The following is a 6,004-nucleotide window of genomic DNA, read 5'->3' as shown; positions in this document are numbered from 1 at the left end:
ATGATTAAAAATATGTAAAATGAAATATGGAGAAGAATATACTAGGAATATTCTTTTTTGGTGTTAGAAAATGGAGTTCGGTTGGAGACAAGTTACTGCATTTTGGTGTATTACTGCATTTTGGAGTGGAAAATGAGTTTTTCGGTTGGATATGCCCTAAAAGATAAGTTTGTTACTTATCAGAAGGAATGAGCAACAAGCAGATTGATACCTTTCTTTGTCGAACAATCTTAATAGACTCATCCAAATTTGGCTCAAGACTGCTCATGTCATTAAAATCCAACCTTTCCAAATTCTCCCTCTTCTTCTACCTGCAAATGCCCATTCTCTTAAACTCATTAAGCAATCAAAACCAATTCCCAAAATTAAAACCCCCCTTATCTCCTTCTGAAGGTTATGATTAATCTCCTTGAGATTCTTCAGAGTATTCTGCATCCTCTACATAAAAAAAGCATAGAAATAGATAGAGGAAGAGAAATAACTTGATAAATACACATACCAGGTATTTGGCATCCCATATATTGATGCCAGCAACTTGTTGTAGCAAAGCTGTAGCAGCCTGCAATAAACAAAACAGAGAAAGTGCGTTTAAATGATAGTCGTATCAAGAGCTCCCAAGGTAGTAATTTGCACGCGATGAAAAGGAGTGAGAGCGAGATCATCGGTTGGTGGACCGGCAACTTATTGTATGTTCATGAAAGCCCGTCCAAGAGTTCCCAAGGCAACGGGTTCACATGCGACGAGGAGTGTGTGCGAGATCATCCGATGGTGGGTGTGCATCATTGGAGGTGAGGGACAGAAATACGAAAGGGTGCGAAATCGTGAGAGCGTTCGTTGATGGGCTTCACGATTGAATATGAAGAGTTGTGTAGGAGAGGAAGAGAAATACGATGGGTGGGAATGAGGAATATAAAACGTTTTTTTTTTCTTGGGAAATGGTTCGGCTACTGGTAGATAATATGAGGATAATATAAGGGAAGCAACGGAATACTAAGAGCAATTAATCGATAAGAAATTAATACATATTTAAGCGTTAAGTAATTAATTTAGAAATCAATACTTAAACGAAATATTAACAGGTTAAATGAAATTGAGGAAGAGAAACTGAAGTCTGTCATTGAGAAGAATAGAAATGTAATTACTTGAGGAAGTAAAAGTAGCAAAAGGTGCCGAATAGGAATAGGAAAATAGAACTTAGTGAATTTGAAGGGACGTTAAAATTAAATTAGTTTTATTAAATGCGAATTTTTTTGAGTTATTAAAACATGCAGTGAAGAATAGAAATAGGAAAGCGGAACTTAGGAATCTTGAGGGGCGGCAAAATTAAATGAGTTTTATATAATATGAATTTTTTTATTTATTAAATATTTTTAATAGAATGGACGGCCAAGATAATTAAAAAATAAGTAGAATGGATGAACAAGATTTGTTGGATGAAGGAAACTCAAGCCCCTTTTATAATAGTAGTATAGATTTATAAATATTTCAATTTTATCAAATATTGTTTGCATTGGCGGAGCCAGAAAATTTTCATAGAGGGGGCCTCTTTATTTTTAAGAATCTTCTCAACTTTTTTCATCCGACTTGGGACCGGCATTGACAGTTTTAAAAAAAAAATTATTGACAAATAAACTACCAAATATAAGATGAAGTACACTTACAGTTTATACCGTATATTCTTCATATTTTGAAAAAATCGAATGATAACATCATTGTTAATACAATCTAAAATTTCTTTTTCAATATCAACGATTAAGATATCGTTCATTCCCTGATCTTCAATTCAATTGCGTAGTCGATTTTTTATGATAAACATTGCAGAAAAAGTTCTTTCAACTCCAGATAAAGCAACAAGTAATACTAATGCTAGTTTTAATAGTTTAAAAAATAATGGGATATAGTATTTTCTTCCTGCTCTGAACCATTTTTTCAACAAAACTTCATATATCTTTTATGAGTGAAAATTGAACATCAAACCACATATCAATAATATAATTTTTCAGCTGATTATCAAGAATCATCAAATCCGAATGAGTGAAATCGCTTGAATATAAGTTTGTCATTTCAATTAACTTCTCTTTGTTAAATAAATTAAAGGAATTTGAAATTTTAACTGTCAACTAAACTATAGAAAACAACAAAGAAAAAAAATCTTAACTGTGCTGCCGGCTGGATTAAAGACGCCGAAAGAAGAGAGAGACGAGGAGTCGGAGTGTCGGACGAGAGCTTCTAGTTGGACAAAAGCTTCATGTGCGACTGTGCTGGACTCGTCACGTAGAGCAAACAAAATATTCTATGCCGGCGACGTCGCGAGGAGTTGGAGTGATTTTTTATCTTCTGAATATGAATCATTCGCACCGCCTAAACTGCCCAATTCTGTACAGGTAAAAAAAAATTCATAGGGGGCACATGCCCCCACGATCCCCCTCTTCTCTCCGCCTCTGATTGTTTGAGCGATTTTGCTTATATATTATAGATTTATCATATATTTATATATTGAATGATTAAATATATTTTCACATGGATAAATATACTCCAAAATAATAGCTAGATCAAAACTATCCTTATAGGGATAACATCTTATGTTTACAAATTTCTCATTGAGTAGCGAATCATTTGTACTAAGTTCAAATTAGTTTGATTTATTTCATAGCAATTTTAAACTCAAGTTCGAATCTGATTCAAACATTTGCTTTGAATCAAGTTCAAACATGTTGACATGTGCTTGAACTAAGGTTTGTTTGAACTAGGATCCAATGAGGTGGGTTCACATGGAGGATCTCCTCACACCCCCATTGGCCCCATCAAAGCCTGCTCCAATCGCTTTTTCATTATAAACTTACATTCTGCTTCACACATCGATTATCTAGTAGATTCTTGCCCCAAGTGATTTAACATCATCAACATAAACTCTTCTTCTTTACACCAAGTGGTTCTCGTCGATGCCTACCCCCAACACCCTCAAGAACTCATCTTTTATGTCACTCATTTCTAGGGCATCTACCCCTAGTGAGTTAAATGACTCCTCGTCTTTATCACATATCATCGGTTTGTTGATGCTTAACCCCAACATGCTCCCTTGCTCCTCTTTTCTTTCACACGGCATTAATTTGTTTATATATAATCTCATCAAGTTCTAAAACTCCTTTTCTCCTCTACAAGTTGTCGATTTGTTGATGTATACCCTTAGCAAGCTCATGAAATTCTCTTCTCCTTCACACAATATTAGTATATTGATTTCTGGCTCCAATGAGTTCCCATCACAAATTGCTTTCCTCCTTCATCCCTTTAATGATATCCCTAATGATTCAAATCATATTTGAGCTAAAGTTTAAACAAAAGTCCAAACCAACATCACATAATTTGTGTTCAATGAGTTCTTTGTTGCAAATCTAGACCCAATACTTTTGATTTGATAATAGCAAATATTATTTAATTCTCTACTATGTTATTGTTATTATTGCTTGTTTGTTTCTTGTGCACTAATATTTTAGGTCCATCGTACACTGTGCATATTGATCACCTCAAGACTCGGTTAAATAGGGTTAAGTGTCTTGAAAAGTCTGTATTTTCTATTTTTATTTATTTATACATTTCTTGGGTTAAGTCATATATTTGATGGATGTTAAACTTGGTGATTGTACACATACACACTTAGGAGAGTGAAATAGAAAGGAAATTAAAAGTGAAACTTTCTGAATTAATCGTACTATATAATGCATATTATATTGTACGATCAACTATTTAAATAATCATTAAAATGGTTAATTTTGTAATTAAAGATATTTGAACTAATCATAATGAACAATAAATCGTACAAGACTATCGGTTGAAATCAATATCTCAATCGCCAATTACAATTTAAGCAATATTTTAAAATTCAAATTTTATACTAATTATTCCATGTGATAGGTATCATATTGTACAATATAATTAAATATTACTTATATTAATCATATAATTAGAGAAATATTTTGAATTAATTGATCCAACCATATTGTACAGGATGATTGGGATCAATCGTATTGTACCCAATAGTACTGTATGGCCCAATCTTTACATGGGATGATATGTATTCATCATAAATTATACGGGATGATAATCCAAGTCATTTGAACTAATTTGTATTAGACGATGCTCAAATTGTATTGGATGATCAACTTAATTTCTTGAATTGATCATACAGTGCATTATTCTTCTTACAGTACTAGCCAACTTATTTGAACTAATTGTACAGTACGATATGAAATAATATTATACGATCAATGTCGACAGAATTGAAGTTTAGAGCTTTTTTATTAGCCTTGTATTTAAGTTCTCTCATTAGACCTGTTTCAAGTCTTTGGTTGTTTGAGTTTTTTGGAGAGTGAGCTTCGAGAAGAGATATTGGAGAGCTTTGGGAATGAGAAAGAGTTTGAAGGGTTTCACACGGTTGCTCTGAGCAAGCTTCAGCCTTATTTCCTCCAAGTGTCTTGCTCAATTTCTTATGTGGCTTTACCTAGAAAATCATCAGTTCAAGGACCGTTGAGGTTCTCTGCCTTCAACTGAAGAGTGAAATAGGAGTTAAGATTCTTTGCCTTCGTCAGAAGGGTAAGAAAGAGGCTAGGTTTATCGTCCTTCAATAGGAGGGTGAAAAAGATGTCAAGGTTCTTTACCTTTACCGGGAGGGTGAAAAAGATATCAAGGTTCTCTACCGGGCCGAGTTGGTGAAAAGATTGTAAGGGCTTCTCTGTATACTTGTGGGGGCTAAATGATAGACACTAAATATTTAGCACAATACTCGAAGATGAGGACTCTGATGAGTGGACGTAGGTCTTTTTTTTGTTGAACCACTATAAAATTATGGTGTATTGATTTTGATTTTTATTTTTCTGCACTTTACTTTTTTTGCATTTTATTTATGTGATAAGTGCTTGTTAAAAAACTATGATTAATTTTTTGTTACTTTGATTAGACTATCATCACCATTATTTTAATATTTGATTAATTTATTAGCTTCCACATCACGTGAAAGTATTGCTTGCTTTTTAATTACTAAAAAATCCAAAATATAAATTTTGTGTTTTAAAATTAACAAATAGCTTTTAAAACAACCAATTCACCAGAAATATCTACATAAGTGTATATATTGATTATCAATATCAGTTTATCCTTCTATGGTTTATCATATTTCAATCCATTATATCATCAATCATAATATTAGCAACAGTCAACAAACATAATCTCAATAATAATATTAGTATCATAATTAATAATTTTAAAGAGTGTTAATTACATAAAATAATATCAGTGTCAGTCACAATATCAGTACAACATTCGTACCAGTATTAGTATTCAAATATTTAATAAGTGTATCTAAATAGTATCTTGATCATGTACTTATCGGGCATAACTATAGTTTTTTCTCATCTCTTCTTGCTTGGGTCCCCTCTTAAAAGAAATGAGGGAATAATTATAGTTTTTTTATGATGACATGGCCAGTAAATAGGAGGAAGATCGGGGGTAAATTGGGAGTGGTTTAAATGGACAGTCGATGTTAAATCCCTTGATCATGGATAGTTTATCGGGTATTTAAAGGCTCTAATGATATCAAAATTTGACGATCTTTGGCTCGTTGGATTTTTCTCGTCGAGCCGCTCAATTCGACTATAAGCATGCCATATTTGGAAAATGTTTGGTAATCCAGATTATGGATTGAACCTTCCGAATGTGCTTCGGGTCTTTGATTTAAACCATTTTGAGCTCGGATTTAGTTGAATTTGGTGTCGTTGGGTTCGTATTTCCGAGACGCTCAGTTCGATTGTAAGTTTGCTGAAATTGGAGTTCAGATGATCCAAGATTTAATTTTTGAAGTTTCCAACCTAATTTTTGCATCGAGATTCATGCCCAATCAAGATACTTTTTTTGATGATATATCACTTATAAGTTATAACTCTCAATCAATATTCATCTCCTTATGACTCCCAATTAGTATATCAATAGGATATCATGAGGAGTTATTATA

This window comes from Dendrobium catenatum, unplaced genomic scaffold (assembly GCF_001605985.2).
Source record: "Dendrobium catenatum unplaced genomic scaffold, ASM160598v2 fragScaff_scaffold_1608, whole genome shotgun sequence".
Taxonomy (NCBI): Eukaryota; Viridiplantae; Streptophyta; class Magnoliopsida; order Asparagales; family Orchidaceae; genus Dendrobium; species Dendrobium catenatum.
Note: the sequence above shows the minus strand (reverse complement) of the source record.